The sequence below is a fragment of the Catharus ustulatus genome, chromosome 5 (genome assembly GCF_009819885.2).
Source record: "Catharus ustulatus isolate bCatUst1 chromosome 5, bCatUst1.pri.v2, whole genome shotgun sequence".
In the NCBI taxonomy this organism is placed as follows: Eukaryota; Metazoa; Chordata; class Aves; order Passeriformes; family Turdidae; genus Catharus; species Catharus ustulatus.
The window spans coordinates 55,405,311-55,420,816 of record NC_046225.1 but is presented as its reverse complement, the minus strand read 5'-3'; the positions used below and the strand labels follow the sequence as shown (position 1 = coordinate 55,420,816).

Genomic DNA, 15,506 nt, shown 5'->3' with positions numbered 1-15,506 from the left:
ACAAGGTTGAATTTTCAGAGTTTGAATCAATGAAGTGTTTGTGGTTTGCTGAAAAAAAACCAAAAAAACCTGACCCTGGTGATATGCTAGATAAACAAAGAAAAAAATATACCTCAGAACTGAAATTCTGTAAATCCAGAAAGAGTCTTAATATTTGAAAATCTTTGTCCTGCTCGAACCATAAGGGAAAGTGTGGAGGAGGATTCAAGTCAAGCAGCATTGGGTCCTTCAGATTTTGCTGAGAGAAATGTCTCTACAAGGAAATTGAGGTAGATACAAAGAAGAAACCAAACATGCTAAATGACTATCAGAAGATAGGAAAATCAGTAGTCACTCACATGGTACACATATAGCTTGGTTGCTAAAGACAACTGAATTCACTTGACTAGAGCACTGCAGACTAAAAGAATTGTATCAAGGATTGTACAACTGCCAGTATCAAAAAAATGTTTGCAGCAAACCTCTGACTACAGTCACAATAAAGCTATATACATCACATAAAAATAAAGACTATAGTGCCAACTCCAATTTTATATTATATACACACATCAATTTTATATTCATTTTATACATATATTTGGAAGTTACTCTGTATATCATTACAATTTAGAGAAAGGCTGAATATTTTCCCCTAAATACTTTATTTAGTCATATCCTTCATCATAAGAAACAGCAAAAGAGGATATTTGAATAATAATTTTCCAACAAGGTATTTTTCTAAGAAATAAAGCATAACTTCAGCCCACTGAAGTTTGTGATGTAAATCTGGTATAACTGTGTGAGAAAACTACATTATATTTGTAAAAAAACTGTATATTGTGACTTGCCTTCACAATATGGCTTTTCAACTGTATGAACAGAAATGCCGAAAAATACTTTTTCTCTCCTGATTGTTATGAGTTTATGTCTGAATTAGTTCACCCTTTGTGTTTATCCCTTCAAAACTGATAGTCTACCACTTATTTCCATTTGGAGTAATTAGTTTTGAGTGGAAGAATCTATGATACAGTAGGGGCTTTGACCTCTTTATTGTACTGAAATATATTATCAAACTTCAAAGTCAGTAGGCTGCTCCCATATTGATTTTGTTTTCTGTGAACAAAATCAATGAGCAAAATTAAAATAAAAAAATCAATTCTTTCATTTTTGAATTGATTCAGGCTTTCTATGTGTACATTGTTTATTGAAACTTGATTGCTAGTCTGGAACTTTAGTAATCCTGTGAAAAAAAATTAATAAAATACATAAAGAAAATTACAGTTAAGATGTACAGGAACAAGAAGGAAAAAGATGCAAAAGAGATGAAGAAAAGCACAGTTTTCTATTGGAAAGCATTGTTTAGGAATATCAGAGAACTATAAAGACTGGCACCAATGACTTTGTCAAAAAAATCAGCACAAACAAGTTGTTTCTTTTGCATTTTCTATCCCTTTTCTTTAGTTCAATTGGTGCTTAGAAATGGTGTATGAAATACCTGCAGTCCATGGAGCATATTTGGGGTTTGGAGCCCTTGAAAATCTTACCTTAATATGAGAAAAAAAGAGGAAAAAAACCACCAAAATATTTAAGATGTAACATTTTGCAGAAATAAATGCACTAAGTAAGCAAATATATCTATGAAAATTTCAGCCTTTTTCTGAATACAGACATTATCTAAGAAAAAAATTAAACCTGAAATATGTAAAGGCATTGTTAAGTACTTCTAATCAGATTCTTATTTCAAATAAAGCAATTTTGTTTCAATAAAATTATTCTTCAACTGGAAATGAAATCAGAACTGTGTCTTCTGTGTTCATTGCAATTTCAATCTTCTGTATTCAATTTTCTGGTCAGAAGCAATTGCTAAGAAAGAACCCTCAAAAGAAAAAAATGTGCAACTACTCTAATTTTCAGATTTCAGAGAGCTTAGCAGTCAAGAAATTTGTATGGAATAAAAGCACTTTTATATTGCCTCCTGCTACAATACCATTGGGGAAAGGGCAGCAAAACAGTGGGAGACCAAATGAAGAGTTTCTTCTTCTGCTACATCAACTTGCAAGATACTGGGAGCTTCAGAATTACAAGTGGTAATATAGCTTTTATGAACTATTTATTTCCTCTTTGCCTCCTATGGCTGCTTCATTGTTGGGTAGTGTCTTTTTTTATGTCAGAATGAAGGAGTGAAAGATATCTGTGACAAGTGACATTCTATTTTCTGTTTGCCGTTGTCCTGCTTGGATGAGAGAAAAAATTCGTCAATCTGACTCTCATTTTCCTATCTTTTAGGAAGAGGTTAATTTAGAGCTTTCAAAGCTAGATATGAATTGTCTTACTCATATGAGCCGAATATACCCAGAGATTTCTTTTATAAGTAAAGACCACTCTTTTCCCAGTATCATTTTATTTTCAATGGTTTTATACAAGAACACTAAAGAACAAGATATGTCAATAGAAAACTATCAGGGGATTTGTGACATGCAATTTTTTTTAGCTAGTCACAAAACAACTTAGAAAAATTATTGATAAGAATATTGTATGAAGTGCAACCATTGGGAAAGGAGGCGGTATGGCACAAGATCACTTTTTCTCTTCTTAATGGTTCTACTTCTGGTGAATGTGTACTGTCATGATTTGTAGAGGCATTTTCAATGATTCCAAATGCAATTTTTTACATATAAATGGAGAAGTAGATATGGTCTTTGCAGTAGAATACAGCTTGCTAAACTATCTATCAAACCTAGACTAAAGGATTAAATTAAGTAAACTTGCACCACCCAGATCACATTTCAGTCTCAGGGTTAACAATACAATTCAATTCAAGTAAATTGTTTTTGCAAAGGCTCATAAACAATTTAAAACCTTAACCTGAGATTTCTCAGGCTTATGAAAAAACTCTGTCCCTACTCTTCCTGCAAGCTCCATTTAGGCCTGTAAGCACAGATTCTTGGATTCACCGACTCATCATCTAAAAAGTCTGGACAATCCATACTTTAATCCGTTACTCATTTTATTCTTTGAGAGTCATTCAATAGATTAAATTTCGCTGAGCTAGTAAAAGATAGCTTTGTACTCTCAAATGCACCAGCTATATTTAAATTTCCAATGTATACTTAATTATGCATTCTTACAAACCCAGTATTATCTCCCTTTTCATTGGGGAAAAATTAAGCTATTGTGCTTGCAGATATTATATCTGACTTTTGACATTTCTTTTAGGGAAAGCTATAAATATGTGAAATGCTCTTCTATCTTTTATGTTGTTCTCAATATTTTACCAGAATCTGCATTAAGAGCAAATATGATGAATGTGACAAATGTTTAAATCCTTTCCATCACCATGAAGGAGCCTATAATTTCAGTTTAGCACTAAGCTCTTTGTTTTTGTTGGAATGTGTTCCTGAAATACCAAGAAGCCACAATTGAATTCTCTTCTCCACCACACCCCAGTAGATTAATATTTCACCAAAAAAAAAAAAAAAAAAAAAAAAAAAAAAGAAAATAAGTTTGTTATGACCCCTGGCAGTTACCACAGAGCCTTCAATATTTTTCAGTGGTGAATTTCAAGAAAGGCATTAATGTTTCTACATTTAGTTTAAATTTTTTTTTCTTCCAAATCAGATTAATTTTCACATTTAGATGGTCTTAGTCTAGCCCAGTAACATGATTTTAAATAACAAGTGTCAATCAAGCCAATTAAAAAAAAATCAATTTTTTATTATTTAAACATATAAATGCTGTATTTATTTATGTATTATCCATGAGAAATATAACAGAGAAAAATGTTCTGCTTTAATAAACCTCATTATGCTCTAAAGCCTATTTTATCAGGCGTAATTATCTGTTTATGTTACATTTTGCACAGTTTTTATTCAGGAAAGCAGAATTTTCAATTGGCTTTTGACACAAAATAACCTTTTTTTAAACTGTGAAACTGTGTGCTGACAATTGTTTCTGCATAAAAGGTAGCACTTCTTGAATATTGTCTAGAGCAATTTTATTTTAACAAATGTAAGCAAAAGAGTAGTATATAAAACTAATTAACCTCATAAGAAGTGTGGGCAGAGTTCGATATCATAGTGTCCATCTGCTTTTCCTTTTTACTCTTGGAAGAATGATAATTTTATTCTGCTATACAGCCCTGTACTGTGAGAATAGTAGAAGTATACAGGAAGTAAAGATAACTCTAGCTAGTCTCATCTTTCACCTCTAAGAAGGGAGTTAGCATGTAACCAGTTACATAGGTATAATTTTAACAGGTGAATTATGATTATTGTAAAGTTTGGCATCTCGCCTAGCTGCATAGTGTCACAATCAGTAGCAACTAGGCATATGTGGGCACCCTTTCATTCAGCCTAAGTTGTTTTTCTTACATTTAAGATGAAACCTTTTTTGGTGTCTCTCTGGGAGTCTATAGACACGTTTAATCGCAGAGGAATTTTATGTGTTCAAGCTCCAAATCTTTCTGCATCTAATGTCAGCTGACATGGAACACTTTTAAGTAGAAATGTCTGATCACACTTGGTTTGTGTTAGCATACATCTAATGATAGAAGACAATTTGCATATTTGAGGTTACTGACAACACAACAGCATTTGTATGGAGGGGCAGAAAATTGGTCTAGCTGTTGAAGGGTTATAAACCAGGAAAATCAGTCTCTGTTCCTGTATCTGCCACTAGTACCAACTTCTTTGGGGTTACACTTGTGAACAGGGTAATTTTCATTGTCAGAGAAAATTCTTTGATCCATTTTGTTTTGTAAATTACTTACAAGGTGTAATCTACCAGATCCACAGAAATGTCTGTAAAGAGAAATATGATATTGTAGAAATGCTTCAAATGTTTCACTGAAGATGGGAGAAATGCTTTTCGGAGTAAATCCTTTTTTGGTTAACAGCTATAAACTGTCTACTGGACAAAATGTTTGAAAGCGATATTAATTTTCATCATTATGTATATGGGACATTAACATATATATACACATATACATATATATATATACACACTTCAGCAGTATATATTTTTGACACTTTTGTCAAAAAATACTTTAGATTTAACCATGCTGCAATGAAGAAAAGAAAATCAGGTTACACTTTTTATGTTTAAAAATTTTAATATTATTAAAATTCATTATTAAATCAATATTTTATGTTGGTTTTGAAAGTAGATGGCACATCTGTTTTTATACAGGTATTTCATGACTGTGAAATATGAATATATTGACACGGTTAGTGGGTAAAGTCTTTCACCAAATTGGAGAAAAGCCATGGCAGTAACTAATTCAATAGTATTGTGAAACCATTGATTATAAACTCAGTGCTGGTAGTGACACAACGATACATGAGCTTTGTCCTGAGAAGCTTACATTATAAAGAGAAAACTAGACAAGCTGTGGGAGACTCAGTGTTTTTCTTGTTTCCTTCATCCTGCTTCCATCCCTCATTTTGAAATACTCCCTGTGGAGGGCATTAAAAAGTTGTGAATTAAAGCTCCAGGGAGCCTGAAAGAAGCAGTTATAGGCAGTGTTATGGAATAAAAAGGGTAGACTTCCTGATGCAATTAGTCAGGTGTTTCCTATGCATGATAAAGAGTTTATAGTGCAAAGAAGATGGTGAAAGGAGACTGTAAATAGTACAGCTACATGTGTCTGTAAAATTTATGTCATGCCCGTGACACCATGTCATGCTCGTTTTTCAGATGCTTAAAGGTATCTGAAATCTGAGCATCTTGCAGTGATAAGGAGTTGATAATTAATGGTTACCTGTGGAGTTCAGTTTTTGATCTTTCAGGGAAGATCAGTTTGAATATTTTTATGAAACTGATCATAGCTTTTGAGCAAAGCTTGTGCTTTTCTCATGTACAGACATTGAATCATTCCTAAAGAACTTGAAATGTATACAGGGAGATAAACCAAATAAAATCTCTTGAAGCAACCTCTATTTTTCCTCTATTTTTCTTACTTTGATGGTGTTGATTTCTGGTATTAATATTGAAATAATGAAAAGGTAAAAAAATAGGGGCAGTACTAATAAATTGGTTTTAAATTTTTATTCTCCCATTTAAAAAATGTAAATAAAAAAGTGAATTTAATTTTTAAATAGAGCATTAGATTTTTAATATGATACAATTTCATTTTGTGTTGGGTAGTGGAGCACTTCCATTCAACCTTGTGCACTTTGCTTTTAATCATTCTCACTGAAATTAGAACAGTCTCCGAGCAGCACCAGCAGATTTTGATTTCTCTCGAAAAGTTATTTTGGATAGGCTAAATTTTGAAAAAGACATACTATTTTTATACATGTTTTTAGGGTCATTTTTATATTAATTTTTTTTTCGTACCTTTGATTGAGTTTGAGGCTTATTGTAATACACATCAAGGTAAAAACTACTTTCAGAAAATAGGCTTTATAACTATGGGAGATCAGATAGTAATGTCAGGATCTCTGCTTTCCAGAATTCATTACTGTAAGTGATCATAGAAGATGACACGTTAGTAAATCTTGAAACAAGCCAGAAGATGTTTGAATTGCCATTCAGTCCATTAACTTTCTAGAATCTCCCTGACTTTTTTTTCAGATTTCTACTTAAACATAAAGCATGCATATAACAGGATATATTTCTATCTGATTTGTCTATTTGATAAAGCATTCATTTATATCATAAACTGCATTGATTTCAAATTAAGAATCTGTTTACTACGTAGAACTGGGAAGTGGGCATTGGGGATCTTGTTAATGACACTGGCCTACTATCATGGGATGAAAGAAGCCACCTTAGATCTCTGTGCCTTGACTGCCTGGTGTATTATATACATGCAGGACAGATTGCATCAGAGTACATGGTAAGAACTACTCAAGTAAATTCTACCCAAGATACATGAGTGTCAATGGGAATTTGCTGATTTATACTCTAGTATAAAATTTAGGGAAACTCTTCATCTGCACATGTGTGGTGTTTTTATAGGTTGAAGTTAAAAAAAATAGAGTCATGAGATCTGGCATTATAATTTCAGCTTTGCCATTTTCAGAATAATAACTTTTTCTCTTATTAACATGATGTGGGAAAAAAGGCAGAGAATTGTCTCTAAAATGTAATATTTTCTTTTTTTGCATAATTTATTGGAAATATGTTAAAACTTTTCTCTTATAGTGCACTGACTCTGCTGAATTTCTGGTATTCTGACTATTATAGTTCATGCAGGAAATAGTGTTGAATTTTCAAAAATCTTTCCTATTATTTACTCCAGTGATTAACTCTTCGAAACAATATGACCCTTAAGTGTAACCACCAGACAGATGGACAGATGGCTATCCACATCTTATAATAAACAGTGTGAATTCAGCCAGGTGTCAGATGGGAAGATTCTGGACATCTGTGTCATCTCTCTGGCTTTTTCATCTGTCTCTCAGGGCCTGTTCAGACGCACTAACTGCTTTCCTACATGCCATAACCAGGAAAGATAAGGCAAATAGAATTCTTGTCCCCAACACGGATGTCAATGGTTGGAACTTAAGACTGGATTCATAACTCACTGTGTGCACTTCATGATTTTTGAACATCAACAGACTTTATGTTGCATGTCTAATACCTCATTGTACATATCCAAACTTTGGTAATACTTTGCAGTACTGCATTTTAAGACAGAATGTAAATATGGCAAATGTCTATTTTTCAGAAAAAAATTGAGTGAATAACGTTATCAGAAGTATGACTATTTAAAAAATGGAAGATCAAATTATAACTAGATCTTTTGATACTTAGTTCTGCAATCCATTGAAATTCTGCTGAAGAGATTTGTACTTTTTGTGGATGGAATGGCTGCCAATCATGCTTCCCTCATCTATTATCTCATTCAAATTAATACTGGTAAGCTTGAAAAATCATAAGTAGCTTTAGTCACTCTGTAATCTGCTTTTAATAGGAACAGGAATGGAATATAGCCCATATAGTAACCTGGATGATCTATCTTGAATTATTTCTGGGATAAGATCAAATACATACCTGAGTATTGGTTACATACTCAATCTCAAATTATTTTCATTAAAAAATAAAATCTCCTTTAAATACACTTAGGCTGAGGCCATCTGTTAATTTCATAAACCCTAGAGCCTCATCCTAGGTTTTTTATACTGAATAAACCTTTCCTGCACTATCTTACCATGGAGGTCATAACATTAGAGGAGGCAGTTGTGAGATGAGTTTGGAGTGTTGCATACTAGAGTGAAAGGATGAACAGCATTTGACTTTTAAAAGACTTCTGACTCAAGAAAGTAAAAGGAAAATGTGAATCAGTGACTTCAGGAGGGTGTGAATCAGGTTTTAATATAGTAAACTGTCAAATTGTCTGATGTCATATATGACTAGGTGAGGGTAAGCATTATGCTACTTCATAGTAAAGACTTTTTCAAATAATAGTATCAGCCTATAATCGAATAATGAAACATTTTGTATTTTTACTAAGTGACTGGTTTCTGTTAGTTGAAAGAGTAGGTGATTTCAGAGAGAGAAAAAAAGGTGATTTTAAAAAAATCTAATATTAATCTAAACCTCTTGGGATTTCAGACTTTTGTTTAAAACAATAGTCCCATGTTCCTGTTTCTGAGCTAGTCATTAAGAAGAATATACAGTAGAGAAATCATAATTTTGACTTCCCTTTATAATTATGGATCCATATCTGTATTACACTGTCAAGAGACTACTATAGCTGCTTATAAAAGGCTTGCTTCAGAAGTGAAAAAGCGGCACATCATGTATTAAAGCTAACAGCAAGCATGCAAATCTTAAAATTATTTATTACCAGGGTGGTGTTGGGACACTTCTAAAACAGAGGGCTCCAATCAAGATGTGTGAAGTCTGCAGTGATAGAAAGGAACATTTATCTGATTGTCAGAAGGTGAGATGGGCTCAAAGTTTGCTTCTGCATTTCAATGGCAATATGAAATGATGTGAAAATATGGAATCCTGGTATGTATAAAAGTTCCTCATATTCATTTATTTTCCATGTAAACTCTAGTCAGTTTAAAATACAAGAAGAAATTACATTTCTGTAAACTGTTTTATTGAAGTTGATTGATTTCCCAGAGATATTGCTACCTGTCACTGAGAGTTGTTACTGTGACAATTGTTTATTGTGGTGTAACAATAGCATCACATTCCTTAGAGTAATATGTGAGAACTGGAGAACTGGGTAACATAATGGACTTCCAGGGCCTTTGTGAAATGCCTTTTTTTTTTTTTTTTTTTTTTTTTTTTGTTTTTGTTTAAAATAAGTACCAACCTGTGTCTGTGGGTTAATATATGCAAACCATTTGGAATGTACTTAGTAACATTATGTAATTCACAGATGTTTTATTATTCATAGTACTGTGCATTCATAGCTCTCTGTAGTAATTATTGTGCAAAAAATTGAATGAGGGAGAGTCTGTGTGTATTTTGCTGGTCCTTTAGTATTTTAAAATTCTCATTCACTCAATTCAAACAGAAGGATGTGGTACCCTTTCCTAAATTTTGACTCATAGAGTGGAAAGGATTAAAACCACAAATTTCTCATAATTTGTGCATGTTTATATCCCATTGTAAAAATACAGGGTAGGACACAAAAAATCCCAAGATCTTATCTTTGCATTGTATTTGGATTGTGCTGTAATTTATCCACATTTAGTCTACATATTAGATAAGGATTTTATGCACACTTTTTATAAGCATAAATGAAATCACACTTTTCTAGACAGTGAACTAAAGAAAAATGAGAAAACTCCTTTGTTTCTGTTGTTGTCTTAAATCATATCAACAATACTTACTCCAGCTGGTTTACCAATTCATTTTCTTTGATTTCATCATCTGATCAACACCAGATCACTAGCTGATGAAAGAGAAAGTCATTGTTACTGATTGCAGCAGCATTAATAATTTTCTATTAATAAAAAACCATAATGTCTCAGTGCAGTAGTTCTACTGAAGAACTAATAAACAATAAGAATTAAATTATTGTTTTTAAACCTCTTTCTTCATTTTCTAATGAGTTATCTTGGTTGTGGTTTTTTTATTTCTGTGCATTCTTCATCATACATTTTTGAACCAGCTTTTATTTTTATCCCTGCTTGGTTGGACTTTTTGGCCTGTATAACTGTAAACCCTTTAACTGATTTTTTGCTATGACCATATTTATCATTATTTTATTGCATGCTATATTATCACTTTAATTATTACCCTGAAATGTAGTAATTCACTTGGTAAAAAATTATTCTCACTATGCATTCAGTTTTTTAGATTTAATTTGTGTGTTTGTTACATACAGTAGTAAGTTCTTGGGATAGTGTTTTTTCCTTTTTTTCCTGTTTCTCCATGGAGGATTATTCTTCCCTGAGAATGCTTTTGGTGAAAATTGAATCTCCCTGTGTTTAAGTTCCCTGGTGCACAGGATGTCATCCCTGACAACCTGACTTTGTGGAAAAGAAACGTATAGTCCCATGTAGTTTAACCTATCTCTGACTAATATCTTGCAGGGAAAAACAAAGCAGTTTTCAGTGTTCCAGTTTTCTTTGTTGGGCTAGTGATAACCTTGCCTTTGGAGAGTCTGGGATCAGTATTAGGAAAGTAAATACATTGAATGAAAAATCTGTCAGTTTTGTAAATGGAGTATTTTTCCACTTTAAGTGTGCTGAAACTATGCTTTTGATTTATTTAATATTCAGCCATTCACTTTGAAGTTCTATTCATTTATATACCACTGAAGTAAATACACATGTAAAGCCTTTTAGAGCAAAACATAAACTTCAGTCAATATGCTGATAAAGGAGAGTGCTGACAAACCCAAGGAGTGCAAATACTAATGTAAAATCTGAGGTAGAGATGGAAAAGTTGAGTTTTCTGTCACATTTAAGAAGAGTTAGTGTAAGAAGCCATTAGGAAAGTGATTTTTTTTAAATCACCTATAGCCAGTGAATTTTATTGTTGTGAAATATGGCCCTGAAAATATCTTTCATTCTGTGCTACTATTCTGGCTTCCCATGACTGTGTTAATGATTGGCAAGCTGTAGTCTTCATTCTAGATGAATTTGCCAACTTGGTTTTCAGAGTTGTGTCATCTTTGTAACATTTTCTAATACTGTTTTAATAACGGGATGGTTGGATTCAAAGCCCCACTTTGAGGTCTAGCAGTGGTCTATGTTTAAAATTTTTAGGATGTTCCTGCTTGCCGAACAGAAGGGGCAGAAAACATAAGGTGTGCATTGTTCATTTTGATTCAACTTGTAAAATTCATGGAATGTCAAATGAATGCTGTTTTGGCAAAATAGCTTACAGTAATTTCACGAATACAAGCCACACCAATTTGACCAAAATTTTGGTGGAAACCCGGAAGTGCGGCTAATATTCCGGGGCGGCTAATCTATTAACAAAATTCTAAAAGCTGCCAACACGGAAGTGAGAGCCCGCGGCAGCCCCAAGCCAAGCTGGAGCCCGGCCGGCCCCGGCAGAGGTGGGAAAGCCTGGCAGAGGCGGGGCCAGCAGTGTGGGGGCGGGCGGCAGAGCCTGAGCCAGCAGGGCGGGGCAGGGAGGGCGGCAGAGCCTGAGCCAGCATGGCGGGGGAGCCCGGGAGAACTGGGGCTAGCAGTGCAGGGGAGCATGGCAGAAGCAGGAAGGCCGGCGGGTGGGGCTGCCTGGCAGCGGGGGAAGCCCAGCATAATCGGGGCCAGCAGCGTGGGGGAGCCCGGCGGTGCGGGGGCCTGCAGTGCCGGCCAGGGCGAGGAAACGCGGCGGCGGTGCAGACGGGAGGGGGCGGCCGGCGAGCCTGGTGGCGGCGGCGGCAGCCCTGCCGGCGGGGCGAGCGAAAGCGGCGCTCGCGAAGCGCCGCCGCCGCTCGCGAAGTGCCGCCGCCGCTCGCGAAGCGCCGCCGCCGCTCGCGGAAGCGCCGCCGCCGCGAGCGAAGCGCCGGCGCCGCGGGGCGGGCGCAGCGCTCGCGAGGCGCGGCGCTCGCGAGGCACGGCGCAGGGCGAGCGAAAGCGGCAGCGGGGCGATGCTGATGGGAGAGGGGGGCCAGCGAGCCCGGCGGCGGCGGCAGCACCAGCCGGCCAGCCCCGCCGAGCCGTGGCGCTGAGCTGGGCCACCCGGCCCCGTCGGCAACCATGAGCGGGCCGAGCCTTCCTGGCCCCGCCCCGAGCCAGTAAAGCCCGCTATGCCGCGATCCTGTTACTAATTGGCCAATTTGTGAAAGCTGCGCACGGATTCTCGCGACGAACGAAAGTGCGGCTAATATTCGGGGTGCGGCTTATCTATTGACAAAGACAGCAACATTGTCGAGGCACCGGGGGTGCGGCTTATAATCCGTGCGGCTTGTATTCGTGAAACTACTGTAAATAAGGTCCTCCAAAGAGTAAAAAGGCCTTTTTTGGAACTCCAGTGGATATCTCAGAATTCCTCCTGCAAACAGGCAATGAAATTAATTCTAATTATGTGCTCTGCTTCAGTTTTTGTTGAATATGTGAATAGTAATGGGTCAAGGTTTGTAATGGTTTAATATCTAAACTTGAGAAGCAACTGAAAATATTTGATTAATTTCTATCAGACATAAGAAAATATTTTTAAAAATCTTTACTTTGTGGACGCTGGTATTTTCTAGCTGTTTAGTTCACTCCCCTTCATATCAGAGCTGGAAACTGAATAGATATTGCTAATCTTACTCAGGCAGATTGATACCATCTTCACATTGTACAAGGGTACCAAATAAATTTCCAGTCATAAAGATCATACACAGGAGCAACACAGGAGTTAGATTCTGTCTCTGGTTCTTTGTCAGCATGACAGCAGTTTCCAGATTTAGGTCTGATGAATATAAATGGACAAGAATATGTATTTTACACAATGTATAAAGCCAAATGCCCAGGGCGAACTAGCTGCTCTTAGGTTTTATGTGGAAGAAAATATAAAAAGCAGCAGTTAGCTTCTCCCTGTATTTGTTCTTCTAGAATTTCTTCTTCATTCACTAAGATCACCTACTGGAGACAGTTTGGGATTTTTCTGTTCCAGATTTTTTAATATATACATCTATATGTAGACAACACTGCAAGGAAGGAATACAAAGATAAGAATGAGACAACTGATATCTTGAAACAGGGCTGCTCACTGTAATGCCAAAGGAAGATACATGGAAAAATACAAATAATGAGCAAGGCTCAACACAGACTTCTCTGCAATGAATAATTTTTGTCTTTTTTAACGAGGTTCCAGTAACAGAACCACAGAATAACAGAATAGCTGGGGTTGTGAGTGACCTCTGAAGATCACAGGTTCACTTTAGAGCAGATTACACAGGAGCTCGTCCAGGTGGGTTTTGAGTGTCTCCAGAGAGGGAGACTCCACAACCTCCCTGGGCAGCCTGTTCCAGTGCTCTGACAGCCTCAGTGTAAAGCAGGTCTTCCTCCTGTTAAGATTGGAGCTTCTTGTGTTCTATTTTATGACCATGTCTGCATGTCCCTTCACTGGCACCACTGAAAAGAGTTTGGCACCATCCACTTGCTATCCAGTTTTTAAGTATTTGTATGTATTGATGAGATCTCCTCTCAGTCTTCTCTGGACTAAGCAGTCCCAGTTCCCACAGTCTGTCTTCTTAGAAGAGATGCTTTACACCCCTCATCCTCTTTGTGACCTCTGCTGGACCCTTGACAGTAACAATAACCTGGCCACAATCTTCCTGATGTACATCAGGATTGGCCGTCCTGGCTGTAACAGCACTGCCTCCATGAAGACTCCTGGGCTCCTCTCTGAAAGGCTGCTCTTTAGTAGATGTCCCCTAACCTGGGCTGGCACTTGGGGTTATTCATCCTCAGGTTCAGGACCCTATGCTTCATTAGGTTTCTCTCTCCCCAACTCTCCAGCCTTCCAAGGTCCTGCTGAACAGCGGCACAGCCTTCACGTGTATCAGCCACTCCCTCCATTTTGTATCATCAGCAACTTGCTTAGGCTACACTCTATTTAGTCCAGGTTGCTGATAAACAAGTTGAGTAAGTCTGGACACAGTGCTGATCCCCGTGAACAGCATTGGTTGTTGGTCTCCAGATGGATTCTGCTCCACTGATCATGACTCTCTGAGCTCTGCCATTCAGTGATAATAGTACCACTTAAATGGAGGATGCTGAAAGAAATTACCTGATTTGAAATAAATAATTAGATTCTTCACATTAATTTTTCATTTAGTTGCATGTTTGAGAGGGGAAACTGGAAAGATCCTCTTCTGTGGCACAAAACCAATCACAATGCAGTGAAGATTTAAAAACTAAGCACAAAGGGTTTTATTCATTTTTATATAACATAATTTTTAATGTGTGTTAAATTAAAAATCTAAGAAAATAAACACTCTGAAGTGATCACAAAACTAGAATTCCTTGACTACTTTTCACTGTTGATGATACATATTGCAGGAAGACAATCTTGTACTCTCAATGAAAGTGCTGGGAAGAAACCAAATACTTCAGTAGAATGAGTAAGAGATTGCTACATTTTGGTGTAATACATTTATCCTTATATAGAAACAGAAACTTTAGGCAATTTATTTGTTTAGGGAGATGTTTGGGGAGATAAAATATTATATGGATTTTTAACTTGCCTAATGGTCTCTTTCCAATTACTTAGTATCCTCATTTGTCTGAGGCTAAAAACACTATTCTCTTCCCAGTACTGTCAAAGAAGACAATCTCTAATGTGTTCATATTTTTAATCCTGAGCTACTTCTTGTCCTTAATCCATATAGGGGTTACATCCTCTTAACATGAGAAGTTTTCCTCTTTGAGGAGTTCATGTCTCAATAGAGCAGTTGGATCTATTTTGTAAGAACTATCTAAGAATTGTTGTGTCTGTTTGCCCAAAAGGACCTAGGACATTTCTAAATGTTCAGAGAACTACTAGGTATCTAGTACAGTTATATCCCAGAGCTGCTAACTTAGGTTTTGGGTGATTTCCCCCCCACTCCCCCTTTTGTTTTTGATGAAGATTGTCTGCTGAAGCTCTTCAGGAAAGAACTGTAAGCCCAACCAAATTCTAACAGAGTCATAACTGTCATGGAATATGTATTCGGTTAAACTAAGAGAACCATGCAGTGATCAACCAATGTACATAATTAAAACCTGCTGTAATTATTATTATGCTTATAATATATTATTAATTATGACTGGATTGTTTTATTAAATTATTATAAATAATATTATAATTATAGTTTCTATGTTTGTCAAACTAGTACATATAGCAGCAGAATGTAACTCGAAGTTTTGGTTGCTGTGTTTCATGTCTTTTGGGGGATGAATTCCAGCCTAAAAATCTAAACATATACACAGTGTGATGTATGAAGGACAAGGGGATGAAGACCCTTTAGTGTACATTTAGGTATGAGTACAAGAAAACAGCAGAAAAGAACTAAGGAGGACTTGGTTTACGTGAACTAGGTGTAAGAAAATTAAAAATCATTCATAGATATTCTGTAAGTATTTCATACTTAAGCCTGTCAGTGTTAGTTATGTTTGTCTGTGATTTCTGCCCAC

General features: G+C 36.3%; 1 protein-coding gene across 5 annotated transcripts in view; it reads left to right on the top strand.

Moving 5' to 3' along the window:
- Positions 1-15,506, top strand: part of PCDH7 (protocadherin 7) — a 281,533-nt gene that overhangs the window by 55,260 nt on the left and 210,767 nt on the right. The gene's annotated exons all lie outside the window — the stretch shown is intronic.